Consider the following 16,059-nt stretch of genomic DNA (forward strand, 5'->3'; position numbering starts at 1 on the left):
GTTTTTCTTTTATAGAACACAAGATAAGATATAACTACTTAGTCTAGTTAGCATTGAGCTGTAATGTTAGGTCTACATAGTGACTGACAACATAAGGCATAAATTCATGAAGCACAAACCACATGGATTCTTAAACAGAAAGCATCTACAATAGAATGCATTTTTAGCTTGCCAACAACATATTTTGTCAAGAATGTAGCATAAGCGAAGCAAATGTTCTCTAAACTATAGGTATAATGTTCTGTTTCAATTATATGTGTAAAACTATAGTGCTGTAATATCTAGATGGTGAAACTGGAATGTGTAAAAGTACGGTTTATAAAACCTGAGAGTCAAACAGTTTATAAAAATATGATTGAGGGCGCTATGCAGTATAGCCCTCCATATTTCACATAGCAAAGTAGTCAATGTGGGGGGAAATATTGGAAAGAGGAAAGGAAAATGACAAAAGCTGATCATACTACAGGAGCTTGATGTTATTAACTTGTTCTAGGCTGTTTGATCCTTAGAAAATGTGATTTATCTAATAGATAACCTCACATGCAACCTTTCATTCTTCGCAAGAAATGCCAAGCTTAGGCCTAGGTATGACATGGTTTAGTTGGTAGGCGCTATTATATGAAAAAAAAATTTTTTTTGGTTACTTCAGGTATATGATCTTACATCACAACAATAGGCTGTATGTCAATAGTATACGCCATTGCCTTATAATGTATAGAAATATCCATTACCTGGCGGAAATATACTCAGAGAACTGAAATGGTCAAATAAAACGTTTTATTTTTTCTTGGATGACACTGTGTAGGGGTCCTCACACGGGACTCCAAATTATGTAGGGTCCTCGCACGGGCCGCCAAATAACGCCGGGATTTTACTCTCTACGAAACCGGGGCGCCAGTTCAACGTTGTGTAGCAGTATAACTGCAAAAAGTAATCAGTCTCATAAAATTACTACTCAGAAATATCTAACCAGAAATTTAGTATTTTAATTAATAATTAAAATAACCAATATTAATGATTAAACATACCGATAACCTGAAGGTTGGAAGTTCTTCGAAAGACTGCTTTAACTCGGCTCTCATGTCTATGTGGTTCCAAAACGGACACCGGGGTTTAATAAAATATATTTATTAAACAAACGTAAAACACAGAACAGATAAACTAACGGGAAGTTAGTAAGGAAATTTAGTTGGGTGTGTGTGTGTGTGTGTGTGTGGCGCGCGCAAGCCCGCGTGTTGCTTGAAGGAAAGGTAAGGTAAAAGTGGGAGTAGCTAGCTTGAGTAAGCTAGAGTTCTGGGTGTGGTAATGAGTTAGAGTTAGCTGTGAGAAGGGACTACTTGCGTAGTTTTACTCTATATATGCGCAAAAGACGGCGAATCAATTCACGTACATATATATGTAGCTAACCAAACACATCACAATGGTTGGATGGTAAATATTGAAACACAGATTCACAAAAACAGTTGAGACTAAACTAAACACTGGCTATGCCTGAATGTTTGTTTTCTTACTGAGTCCATATGCATTGCTGGATCCAAAAGACATGCTGTCCTTGTAGAAGCAGCGATGGTGCTGTGAATGGTGTCCGGGAGAGATGCGCAGGCTGGGGTGTTCCCGTCTTAGCAGCGCGTTGTCGTCTGATCCGCTGGTCCTTTTCCAGGTGTAAAACTTTGTTGCTGTTTCGTTGTTGAGCTTTATTGGCGTAAACTGATGTAGCGTTCCGCATACAACAATTTCCACTCACTATAGGCCACATCGTTACCGCGAGGTAACTGGGTGTGTCCGTAGGCCTGGTAGTGCGCTGTGCAGCATTCAGCCTCTGTCCGAGTCTCGGAGCAGATGAGCTGAAGCGAATGGCCAAAAGGGGTGCGTCGAAGAGAAGAAGCAGAAGAACAGAAGAAGCAGAAGAAGCAGAAGAGAGATCCCAAGAACGTGTCTTGCTCTTATACGGGACCGTTTATTGCTCCCGCCATTACGGGATTGGCTGAACCAAGTTAGACGTCATTCGTGGTGGACGTCGCGGAATTTTCTTATGGGAATGTGGAAGTTGTAGTCCCTACAACTGCAATCAAGTAAACAAACCAAATTCATTAAACAATTAAATAAACAGCTCTAGAATTATTTGGAGCCCTAAATAAAAATGGAGAAAAAAGGCTGCAGATAATAAACAACATGGATAATGATCTATATTTTATGTTCAAACGTACAGGAAAACTATACACTCAGTGATCACTTTATTATTTATTTTTTACTATCCACTTGAGGCGTTGTGTGTTCTTTTGCATACTACTGTTGTAGTGTATAGTTATTTGCGTTACTGTCACCCTCCTGTCAGCTTTGACCAGTCTGGCCATTCTCCTCGGACCTCTCCTTAACAAGATGTTTCCGCCCACAGAACTGATTTTTTTTGTTTTTCGCACCGAGGAGATCAGCAGTTTGAGATACTGAAAATGTTTGGCACCAACAATCATTTCATGGTCAAAGTCACTTAGATCACATTTTTTCCTGATTCTGATGGTTGATGTGAATATTATCTGAAACTCTTGATCTGTATCTGTATGATTGTATGCATTGCACTGCTGCCACACAATTGGCTGATTGGATAATCACATGAATAAGTATAATAATAAAGTGCTCAGTGAGTGCATACTTGTATTGCAATACAATTAACAATTGTATTGAAAACAATCATTGTAAATAAAATCAAACCAAGTGAAATTGGCAATACAATTTTACTTTGATTGAGTTAATCTCAGTCAAACTTAACTATATTGTGCAATTCCATCACTTCCTGTTTCAATACAGTATAGAAATTAGGGAACAAGCATATTTGTCAACCATCAGCATGGAAAAACCCAAAGAACTGATCAGACACAGATGGTAATTGACCATCACAAGTTGGGTAATGGGTACAACAATATACATAAACGGTTAAACATACCACTGTAAGGGCAATAATAAAAATGTGTAAAACATGGATTGGTTGCAGACAAGCGATCACTGAAACTCTGTATACTATTGCTTATTATCCAAGCAAAGAATACATATCTAGTTATAAAACGCTTGTCTGGAGTGCAATTTGGGTAGCTACACTACACATTAGAATAAGCCCCCACTCCATTGGCTGTGGCAATTAGAACCAACATGGAGCCCTGGCTAAGGGAGGAGCAAACAGAGATGACAACATAATGTTCAATGCAATACGAAGGCACAACACAATTACACATTAATACAATCTCAAGTAAAAACAGTCTCAAGTAAAACAGCTGCAAACATGAGCTTGAATTATTGTACAGCTGTGCAATGTTTTGGTACAGAGTGACAGCCTGTCAACTGTATATTTTGAAAACAGAATTTAAGGACTATAAACACAGGCAGAGGGTGAGTCAACGTGTCAGTGAGCCTTTTTCAAAGATAGGAAGGGTCAATGGTCTTGTAACAATGTTTTAACATAAAAATCTTACTTATTGTCGCTCTAATAATTGCAGAGATTGGTTTGGTCAGAAGTAAATTAAAAAAAACCCATAAAATGGCAACTCCATACCGACAAACTCTTTGGAAGGGTTGCTGGAAGACAGCCACTACTAGTAGTTACATAGTTTGTTAAACCTCATTGGAATTATGTCTGGAACTGAGTGCTATGAGACCAAAATTGAACATTTTGGCCATACACATAATTTTTGGCTGCAAAATGGAATGCATACAAGGAGAAGCACCTCATACCTACTGTCAAATATGGCATTGATGTTTTGGAGATCTTTTGCTGCCAGTGATGCGGGGCACTATTTACGATCAATGGCACAATTAATTTGAGTTGACAGTATTTTTTGTGCATATTTATTAAGGGTGCTGTCACAACAAATTCTGTCCCCCTTGCAAAACTATCCCCTCCGGGGTCTTGTTTCCAGTTTCTGGTTATATTCCCCTCATGTGTAAGTTAGCGTCAAGTCGACAGCGTGGTTGCCAAGCTTTCTCTGTTGGTTGCTATTATGTGATTCCCCTGATGCATATGGTCGTGTCAACTGAGTAGCGTGTCTTTTTGTGAATGGCATACGCTTTGTCATTCCTCTGTCAGTAAGCATTTATTCAGTATGTAAGTTAGCAAACATATAAATTGCCATTTTCCCTACAGCTTAAGATAGCGATAGAGATAGCTAGTGCTCATCTCTCAATGGACTAATATGGACTAGGAAGATAAGCCATAGCTGATTTTTATTCCTAGCTAACTAAGGATCTTTCTATCAATCTATCTAGATGTAGCCTATATTGTGGTTCAATGTATATAAATAATCAAGATATTACATATGAAGCACTACATATTCACACTACATATTCAAAGCATTGCTAGCTAGCTGATGCAGAGCGTACATACACAGCAGTAAACAAATATGATTGACGTCATTGCAGAGACAGAACCGTAAACGTGACCCCAGAGGGGATAGGTTTTGCAGGGGGGATAGAATTTGTTGTGACAGTGCCAAGAATTCTGGACCACAATGTATACTTCCTCGTAATTTAACTATGTACAGTCGGGAAAGTGAAGTTTAAGTTGAAATATGGTTAATTTCCAAATCCAGCCGTTTGTGAACACCCTTGTTTAATGTTCGGCACTGAATACTGAACACAAATGCATCTACTGTTAAAATTCTTCACTTATCCTACATGTGAAATAAATGTATGTAATTTGTTCATTATTACCAAACGATATCAATTATCAAATGAATTGATATTGATAGCACAGCAACCTGTTGGATCAACGTGTATCAAGATGCACAACTCATAATGGAGAAAATTAAGAAATGTTTTATGTTTATTAAGTTCCAACATAAAAATCAACATCTAAGTCTAAAGACGGGGGTCAACTACCTTAAACAAAAATATTAAAGACATAAAAGAAACAAGTGAAAGGAAGTGCCAAACCCCAGTGTGTCTCCCAAAAACAGTCCCAACAAAGCTGAAATAAAGTAAAGTCAGCTGAATCTTCTTGAAATCACTTATGAAAATGTAAAAATGATGAGACAGAATCCTAAGACTCAGCAGCAGATATCAATTCCCCAATTGTTTACCATCTAGACCCCATGTAAAGGTTCATGTGCTTGCAAAAGGGGGACACAGCAGGAAATTGGAAGGTGTGAGAGAGGCAGGACTGTTTTAGCTGAAACTGGCAATCTATGTGTTAAAGTTCCCTTATGTTGTTAGAAGCAGGACTGAGCACTATGCTGTTGTTATCAAAAGATTAATTACACAAGCTACAAGAAAGAGTTCCCTTCTGCTTCTAACAATAGGGTTTCTGCTCAAAGCTGGAATTGCTTCTAAAAATTCAGATTTCAACCCTCAGGATTCAACAACCATTATCTGTATCAACTTTCAGATTTTCAATCAATGTTTTCAGTTAGATTTCTTCATAGGGGTGTCATTGGCTCAGGTGGTAAGAGCAGTCGTCTGGCAGTTGGAGGGTTGCCAGTTCGATCCCGCCCCGAGCTAGCCGTTGGTGTCTGAGTGTGTGCATGAATGGGTGAATGAGAAGCAATTGTACAGCACTTTGGATAAAGGTGCAGAAGAGCAGGTCACATAAGGAAATTCTGGATTGCACCGGCATAAACAAAATAAACAATAATCTTTGCCCTTCCCCCTCCAGGTTCTAGGCAAAAATAATACACTTTTCTCTCTCTCGCTCCTCTCATACGGAGTCTCAGCTGCCTACTGTGGAAAGAAGCACACCTTATAAACTCCTGGACTGATTCGCAACGTAGTCCAGGTGTGTGCCTACTTAACCAGTAGACATGGTCCTCGGATTGCCCTGCTTCCTTCATGCAAACCGAGTCAACGTGCCACATACTTTCTGTATTTCACAAAAATTATGCATTAAAATTAAGCAGGCATTAGGGACACCTCGACACACACCCAAGGCAGGGTGCAACCGCAAAGTTCCTAATAAAGTGCCTGGTAAGTGTATATTGAAAGAAAATATTATAACAATATAAAATGTATCGCCTACCCACAAAAAATGTATCTGCACAGCCTATCATTTGGAATGACAGTGTATTAAATGAAATCGAACATGATAGTCACATTGATTTTTACTATTTTCTTTTACAATTTTTAGTCCAATTAATAATAATAATAATAATAATAATAATAATAATGCATTTCATTTGAGACGCCTTTCAAGACACTTAACGTCGCCTTATTTCTATTGGCAAGGGATTTCAAGGAATATGTTGGCTTAGTGCACCTTATTTCGCTATTTAAGTTCAGGGGCGGTTAAGGTAAATGACTGGGACGTGCAAGGTCGGTGGTTCTAATCCCAGTGTAGCCACAATCTGCACAGCCGTTGGGCCCTTAAAAACAGCCAAACAAATAGATAAAGATACAATTTAAAAACAGTGTAATGTGTACACAAGAAGGTGTGTGAGGGGGGTAGAACAGTGACCCTAAGAGTAAAAAGGTTACAGAGAGTAGGCCAGTTTGAACAGGTGTGTTTTGAGGTGGGATTTGAATGCAGTGATTGAAATGTAGTCCATTGAGTCAAACTGGCAAAGGTGTGGGAGCAAGGAATTCCAGTGCCTAGGAGCAGTGCGACTGACTGGAAAACCAGGATGAGCGCAGGGAGCGAGAGGGTGTACTCGTGAAGAACGTCAGAGAGATAAGTAGGAGCAAGGTTATGGAGGGCTTTGTAGGTTAGCAGAATGTATTTTGTAGTGAATTCAGTGTTGTTGGATGAGTATAGGGGTGATGTGTTCAGATGATTTAGTGCGTGTAATGATCTGGGCAGCCAAGTTCTGAATAATTTGGAACCTGTTGAGTGGTTTGGTGGGGTGGCCGGTAAGGAGAGCATTGCAGTAATCAATCTGGGATGTGACGAACCAATGACGAACCAATGACGAACCAAGACAATGGCGGAATGTTGGACTCGGGCGAGAGTAGCAATCAAGACATCATGAAAGCCATAATATCCCTGAAAAGTGGACTCTACAAGAAAATCGATGTTGTGCAAGCAATAGTTACCGATGTCAGAAAAGAGGTGCATGAATGTACAGGGCGCATTGCACAAGCGGAACAACGGATATCTGAAGCCGAAGACAACATCGAGGGGTTAACGTCAAAAATCGCCACATTGGAAAGCACCGTTAAAACTCTGAACAGCAAAGTGGAGGATTTAGAGTGCAGAAGTCGTTGGAACAACGTGAGGTTGGTGGGCCTACCGGAGAAGGTGGAGGGCCGGGATGCAGTTGCATTTCTGGAAAAGTGGTTACCGGAGGCTCTGGGACTGGAACCACGAGAGGACATGATAATTGAACGGGCTCATAGAATAGGCACCCAGTCAAACAACGACACGCGCACGGCACGTCCAAGAACACTCATCGTGAAGTTTTTGAACTTTAGAGGCAAGGATTGAGTACTGAGTGCAGCCAGAACCAAAGGGAAAGTCCTGCACAACAACGACCAAATTCGCTTTTACCCGGACCTCTCTGCTGGAGTACACAAGATGCAGCATGGTTATGATGAGGTACGAAAGATGCTGCGAGACAAGGGGATCCATAAGCATAGAATCATCTTTTCAGCGCGACTATTGGTGACGCACAACGAGAGGTCTCACACTTTCCAAACTCCGGCTGAAGTGGACAAGTTTCTCAAGTCTCTCTGAATGATTTTTTATTTTTCTTTCTCTCGGATAGGCTATACTATCTCTAGGCCTACTTTCTTCAGAGACGACTCCAGGACTAAGTTTTGTTTTCTTACCTTGTTATTTTTTATTGCTATGGAGTGGAAGGAATTAAGGGAAAATACGGACGACATAAGCCTACATCCTCCAGGTATTGAACAGTTTAAATGACATTTAATATATGAGACGTCACATCCAAGCATTCATTACGAACTTTGTGTGACTATTAGTTCTATTATTTGATTTTTTTTATATTCAATCTATCCATCCTTCAGGGGGGCCTCAGGTATGCGAGTGGGCTAACTGTTGTGTGCTTAGTCTAAATACAACTAGACCTATGATTGCTGAGTAGCCTACAAGTTGGAAGTGTTACATAGTTCATTATTACAAACTTAAGTTTGAATAATTAGTTAGCGTTCGGTAAAAGCAGTAGTTAAAGGATGCGCGGAACCGACTCGTCCGTAAGGGGTTGCTGTAGAGTGGGAGGGGACCTGACATTCTCCCATTTGTCACCTCCCTTGTCAACTCCTCCCTGTCTTCTGGCTGTTTTCCGGCATCCTCCAAGAGGGCCCACATCACTCCGCTGCTAAAAAAGCCTACCCTGGATCCCTCCATCATCCAGAACTACCGCCCGGTATCTCTTCTTCCTTTCCTTTCTAAAACTATAGAACGAGCTGCTTCTACTCAACTTTCTTCTTTCTTTTCTAACAACAACCTGCTAGACCCCCATCAGTCTGGCTTCAGATCGGGCCACTCGACAGAGACTGCGCTCCTCTCCGTCAGTGTGTCACTTCATGCCGCACGAGCAGCCTCCCTCTCCTCTATCCTCATTCTTCTAGATCTCTCTGCTGCCTTCGACACTGTGGATCACTCCATCCTCCTGTCTGCCCTGTCAGCAACGGGCATCTGTGGCACAGCCCTGGACTGGATTGAGTCCTACCTCTCTGGTCGCTCCTTCCAGGTTGCCTGGGCTGGTTCGGTATCGACACCTCGGCCCCTCGCCACAGGGGTTCCCCAGGGCTCAGTCCTTGGCCCGCTTCTTTTTTCTCTCTACACTCGCTCCCTTGGCCCTGTGATCACTGCACATGGGCTATCCTACCACTGCTATGCGGACGATACCCAACTCTTCGTCTCGTTCCCGCCGTCTGATACGCAGGTTTCAGCCCGTATCTCTGCTTGCCTGAGGGACATCCAGAGCTGGATGGACAACCACCATCTAAAGCTCAACCCAGGTAAAACTGAAATGATATTCATCCCTGCTAATACCTCTCCCCATCTGGATCTCTCCATTTCTCTCGGGGATACCACACTCACGCCGTCACCCAGTGCAAGGAACCTCGGCGTGGTGATGGACAGCAGACTGTCCCTTTCCGAGAACATTGCGGCGGTGACCCGGTCTTGCAGGTTCTTCCTCTACAACATACGGAGAATCCGCCCCTTTCTCACCCCCTACTCGACCCAGCTCCTGGTCCAAGCGATGGTTCTGTCCCGCCTGGACTACTGCAATTCCCTCTTGGCTGGCCTCCCAGCGTTCGCCATCAGACCCCTCCAACTCATCCAGAATGCAGCAGCTCGTCTGGTCTTCAACCTTCCCAAATACTCACACGTCACCCCCCTGCTTACTTCCCTCCACTGGCTGCCTGTCATGGCTCGCATCAAATTCAAAACATTGGTGCTAGCCTTCCAAGCAGTTAAAGGGTCTTCCCCAGCTTATCTGCAAAAAATCATCAGACCCTACACCCCTGCCAGACCTCTTCGTTCAGCCTCCACAGGCCGCTTGGCACCTCCCCCTCTCAGAACCTCCACCTCACGCTCACGACTACTGTCTGTTCTGGCTCCACGGTGGTGGAACGAACTCCCCGTTGAGGTCAGAACTATAGAATCTCTCCCCACCTTCAAGCGCAAGCTGAAGACGCACCTCTTCAAGCAGCACCTCTCCCCATCCCTCCCTACCTCCCTGTGAACCTTAATTGTTGTCTCTGTGACTTGCTTTGTGTATCGGTATTTTTAGTTGGCTAGGTAAGCAGTGTTTGGATAGTTAACTTTGGTCACTTTTGCTCTTGTTTGTTTGTTTGTTTAAAAAAAAAAAAAAAAAAAAAAAAAAGAAATGGCCCTTGTCCTTATCTTTGTTGTACAGGTAGCAGTTGAAATTGTACTTACCTCTAGGGTCTTTCAGCGAACTTATCCCTGGTTATGGGTATGCACTTTGTTGTACGTCGCTCTGGATAAGAGCGTTTGCCAAATGCCAATAATGTAATGTAATGTGTCCAGAGGACACGGGGTACATGGGAGTCAGCGGGGTCTTTGTCATGTTTATTATTATTTAGATTTTTCTAATTATTATTATTATTCTTTATTTATTTGTGGGTGTATCAATGTATTCTCTCAAAATATTATTTAGTATAACTAATTTCTAATAGTATGAAGGTTAAATTTACCTCATGGAACTGTAGGGGTTTGAATAAAATTACAAAGGTGAAACAAGTGATGAGCAGGATCAAATTCTTGCAATCAAATTATCAAAGTTATTTTCTTGCAAGAAACCCATTTGCTGAGTGGGGATATCTCCAAAATAAGAAATAGATGGCAGGGTCAGGTGTTGTCTGCTCACTATACTACTCATTCTAGAGGGGTTATGGTACTAATCCATAAATCTGTTCCACTGCAGATCCAGAATATACTTAAGGACCCTGCTGGTAGATTTATCATAGTCCAGGCTACTTTACTATCTGAAAAAATAAATTTGGTAAATGTGTACGGCCCAAATGAAGATGACCCCAAATTCTATGATAATTTGTTTCTGACTGTCTCAAATCTCCCTGGGCAATATATAATAGCTGGTGACTTTAATTGCACGTTAGACCCAGCGAGAGCTAGATCATCGGGTGTAGATGATACTCACACTAGATCGAGGAAGACGATACACCATTTTATTAACCTGTATTTTGACCTGTATTTTGACCTGTATTTTGAATGTAATACTTCCGAAACCTCTGCTAGTACAAGATGGGAGGCATTCAAGGCCTTTATTAGGGGTCAAATAATTAGTTTTACTAGCTCCAAAAAAAGAGTGCACAACTTGAATATATGAATATATTAGATGACAAAATTAAAAAACTTGAAACCGATCTATATCATAACAGACCTAGCTCTATAGATGCACATGCAAAGCTACTCCTACTTAGATCGCAATACAATGAATTGTCAGCTAACAAAGCAGCTGCTAATTTAATGAGACTCAAACAGTCCTACTATGAAAAATCCGGGAAACTTTTAGCATGGCGCATTAAACAACAACAAACTGAAAGGTCTATTAATTACATTGAGGCTCCAAATGGTAGAACTATAGTGGATCCTACAGAGATCAATGAGGCCTTCAGGGCCTTCTATAGGAGGTTGTATAGCTCTGAGTGCTCTTCCAGCCTGGATAGACAGACACAATTTCTAAACAAACTTAATATTCCTAGAATTTCCGAAGAGGAAAGTAAGGAATTGGACGGAGAAATAACAAAAATGGAAATTGCAGAAACGATTGGCTGTATGCAGGCTGGAAAAACGGCGGGCCCAGACGGCATCCCGATAGATATTTACAAAAAATTTCAGTCCAAATTACTTTCACCCCTTTTAGAGATGTTCCAGGAATCCTTCGGGAACGGTCTTCTCCCCTCATCCATGAGGGGCGTCCTAATCACACTGCTTCCAAAACCAGGAAAAACAAACACAAAATGTGAAAACATGCGTCCAATTAGCCTTTTAAATTCAGATACCAAAATACTCTGCAAAGTTCTTGCAAGAAGATTGGAGGACAAGATTCCTCGAGTAGTGGGGGAGGATCAAAATGGATTTATTCAAGGTAGACAGGGCTTTCATAATGTCAGACGAATATTAAATATATTACACACTCAGAGAGAGGCGACAGACACGGCCTTACTCTCACTTGATGCAGAGAAAGCCTTCGATCGTGTTGAATGGCCATATCTGTTTGAGGTGCTCACACGCTTTGGTTTTGGAGATGTATTTTGTAAATGGGTTAGATTGCTTTGTACTGGGCTTACTGCAGAAATCTTAACCAATGGGGTGGTCTCTAAACCCTTTAATATCTCTAGAAGTTGCCCGCAGGGAAGTCCTTTATCACCATTACTATTCATTCTAGCAATAGAACCATTTGCTATAGCGGTGAGGATGAATAGTGACATCTATGGAATACGAGAAGGTAATTCAGAACATAAATTGGCACTTTTTGCCGATGATGTAATTTTGTTTCTAAAAAACCTAAGCAGTTCTATCCCCGAACTCCTAGATCTTATTGAAACATTTGGACTAATATCTGGATACAAAGTTAACCATTCAAAATCATCTATAATGTTGCTTAAAGAATCAGAGAGGAAAAATAGTCATGGTTATGCTTCTATTTTCAACCAATTTCACATATCTGGGTATAAAAATTGTCCCTGAGGTGAATAAGATCGCTCAGATACACTATGACCCAGTTCTGGAAGCTACTACCTAATCAATAGAACGTTGGATGTCTTTACCTATTTCAATGATTGGCAGGATAAACATTCTAAAAATGAACATACTCCCTAAATTTCTCCACTTGTTCCAGAATATCCCCCTGCCACCTCCATCATCCTTGTTTACTAGACTTAAAAAACTGTTCACCAACTTTATTTGGCAAAATAAACGTCCCAGATTACGTCTTTCCTTATTGTATTTACCATATGACCGGGGAGGTCTTAAGTGCCCAAACATCCACTGGTATTATTGGGCAGCTCAACTGCGGTCCATTATGTTTTATTTCTCCTCTGAAAGCCCCCCTGCTTGGCTAAATTTGGAATCTAGCTCTGTTAAGCCAAGTTTACCACTACACTTGTATTTATACTCAGCGGATTATAAATACCTGAGAAAAAATACAGTCAGCCCTATAGTATTAAATATGATTAACGTCTGGTTTGACACTTGTAAATATCTGAATATAAATAAATCCTTCCTGGTCGCGCTTCAGTCCTATCTGGGGGAATGTTAACTTTAAACCAGGGAAGAGCGACACAGGTTTTCGGATATGGGCTGAAAAAGGATTAAGAAAGTTCAGGATATGTACAGTGAAGACGAAATACTTATGTCTTTTGCAGAAATATCAACCAAATATAACATACCCAAAAAGGACTTTTTCAAATATCTTCAACTTAGGAGTTTTATTTCCGCATCTCAAAACCATTCATTAGATATACCTGTCATCTCTCCATTAGAGGTAGCACTTACAGGACATTGTTATGATAAAGGTTTAATTTAATCTCTGTATGACAGCTTTGTGGCAGCATCTGATGAATCCTCAGAATCCAAGCTGAGACTATGGAAGGAGGATATAGAGGAGGAAATATCTTTAGAAGATTGGAGAGTGGCATGTAAGGAGGCTCAGGGACAGTCAGTCAACAGTAGCTTGAAACGTATTCAGTATAAATGGCTGATGTGTACATATATAACTCCTGTTAAATTGCACAAGTTTAATGATAACATTCCTGATACCTGTATCAAGTGTAATCAGATAAAAGGGACTCTGTACCACTGTATATGGGAATGTGTGAAAGTGAAATCCTTCTGGCAAGATGTTGTAACTTTAATTGATCAAATCCTATCAAAGAAATTACTAAAAGAAGCTTTTTATTCTGGGTATATATCCTCCCAACCCACACTTACAAAGCAAAGAGTTTAAACTCATAGACATGTGTATATTACAAGCTAAACGTATAATTGCTCTTAAATGGAAAAATGTCGATGGGCCCAGAATTGGAATGTGGATTAAAGAAATGGCGTCAAGCATGTCAATGGAAAAGATAACGTATATTGTTAGACGTAAACAGAATGTTTTTGATGATGTATGGAGACCCTTTAAATGTTTCTTAAGACATGATGTAAATGTGTCTAACATGTTGCAGCAGGAACAGGATCGGAGGGAGTAGGGTGATGTCACTACATTGATCGAGAAACACCCTTCATTTTATTTATTTTTTACTATTATTATTATTATTATTATTTTTTTTTTAATATATATAAATATACTTTGTTTTGCTTTTAGAATTATTATTTTTTTTTTTTGTTAAGTCTAATTAAGTGTTAGGGCTGGGGGTGGGTGGGAGGGAGAATGGGGCGAAAAAGTTTGCTGTACTTGACATAGCTTGCTGATTGTATTTGATCTTATTTGCAAACAGAAAATGAATAAATATATTGTTAAAAAATAATAATAATAAGAGGGGACCCAGCACTGACCCCTGGGCGACACCCAATGAAACAGCAGAACACCTTGAACTGTGGTTCTTCAGTTGGACAAACTGTTGTCTGTCAGTGAGATAGGATGAGAACCAGGAGAGTGCAACACCAGTGATCCCAATGCCAGCCAGGCGCTCCAGGATTAGTGGGTGAGAAATGGTGTCGAATGCAGCGCTGAGGTCAAGGAGGATGAGGATGATGAGCAGTCCAGAGTCAGCTGCACGGAGGAGGTCATTGATGATTTTAACCAGGGCGGTTTCAGTACTGTGATGGGGGCGGAAACCAGATTGGAAGGGTTCGTGGAGGTTATTTGCATTCAGTTGGGACTGAAGTTTGGCGGCAACCACCCTCTCAAGAATTTTTTTAAATGAAGGGCAGTTGGAGATTGACCTGTAATGGTTGAGGTCAGCTGGGTCGGCACCAGGTTTTTTGAGTATGGGTGTAATTGCAGCCAATTTGAGGGTAGGGGGTACTGTTCCAGAGGTGAGAGAAGAGTTAATTATTTTAGTGATCATGGGGGAAACGGATGGAAGACAGGCTTTGACCAGGGTGGTGGGGAGGGGTGAAGCTGGCAGGTAGTGGATTTTGCTTTGCGGATGAGCTCAGAGATGGTTGAGTCCGTTGCTGGAGAGGGAGCTGATGAGTGGTTGGCCTATGTTGTTCATCCAGGGAGGGTCCCCTGGGGTGGTGTGTGACGCAGCCAGCTGTAAGTGGATGGTATTGATTTTGGTGTGGAAAAAGTGCAGAAAGGCAGTGCAGAGATCAGAAGAAATGTTTAGAGGGAGGGTTCTGGGAGGCTGAAGTAGGTGACTAACTGTTTAAAAAAGAGCTCTTGTGTTGCCTTGACCAGCAGTGATGAGGTTGGAATAATAGGCGGATTTGGCAGTGGAGTGGGCAGCCTTGTAATGGTGCAGATGTTCGGCATAGATTTGGGTGTGCACTGAAAGTCCAGTCTTTTTGCACAACCGCTCAAGTCAGCGACCAGTGGTTTTTAGCTGGCGGAGGTCAGCGGAGCAAGGGCGTCAAGGGAAGTGGAGAGGCAGCTGTTGTAGTGGCTAACTAAGTCAGCAGGGAAGGAGGGTGAGGGAGGAGTAGATGAGAGAGGAGAGATCTGTGGGGTCAATGTGTTTAATGTTTCTGAAGGAGATGGACCGTTGCTCTTTTAAATTTGATAGAGGGATGTGAACCTCAAAGAGCACCACTTTATGGTTGGAGATGGGGAACTCTGCATCAGCAAGTTTACAGGGTGTGATATCGGTGCAGCAGATGAAATTGAGTGTATGACCTTCGTTATGGGTTGGAAGGTTAACATATTGTGTGATACCAAAGCAGTCAAGGAGTGAGGTGAAATCATTGGTAAGAACACTGGATAGGTCATCAATGTGAATGTTATAGTCACCCATAAGGATAACAGTAGGGGTCATTACACAAACAGATGTTAAAAACAATGAGAATTCAGTGAGGAAAACAGCAGAGGGCTTAGGGGGTCTGTAGATAGTGACAATAGTTATTGGTTTAGGACCAGTGAGTTTTACTGCTAAATATTCAAAGGAGGAGTGATGGGAAAGAGTGACTGTAATGACTTTAATGTTCTCAAGATGGAGCACAGTGAGACCGGCAGCACAGGGTTTATGTATAAGAAAAACCCGGTGGAGCAGCTTCATTAAGCTGGAAGAAGTCATTCGGCTGTTGAAAGGTCTCAGTGAGGTATGAAGAACTTCTTGTTTCTTCTTCAATAGTATAACTGTTTTGCTGCTGGTACTTTGAATCGCGTTTCAGGAAAGAAAGAGTCGTTACTCGAAATTCAAGGGTGTAAGACAAGTTCAGCTCTTTATTCGTGGTTGCAGGTTGTGTGCACGTTCTCCTGAGCTTTCACCAATCTTACACAATCCTTACTGGGAATGACAGAGTTTATGTCAGTATCTGAAAGGAAATGCTTCATCCATGGTGACAAAACACTCCTTTAGATATGATAATGTCTATTGACAGGTTTCCTGGTTAGACCAAATGGTTGTGCAGACAAATGGTTGTCGGCACCTAGACCTCAAATCAACGCCAGGAAAGGAAATGTAAATAGAGTGGGGGAAAACAGGGTGATTGTGGGGATATGCATTTGAATAGGAGCA

General features: G+C 41.3%; 1 protein-coding gene across 6 annotated transcripts in view; it reads left to right on the forward strand.

The window, feature by feature from the left end:
• ccdc191 (coiled-coil domain containing 191) overlaps window positions 1-16,059 on the forward strand; it is an 80,613-nt gene that overhangs the window by 31,086 nt on the left and 33,468 nt on the right. The window lies entirely within an intron of this gene.

The sequence above is a fragment of the Conger conger genome, chromosome 4 (assembly GCF_963514075.1).
Source record: "Conger conger chromosome 4, fConCon1.1, whole genome shotgun sequence".
NCBI lineage: Eukaryota > Metazoa > Chordata > Actinopteri > Anguilliformes > Congridae > Conger > Conger conger.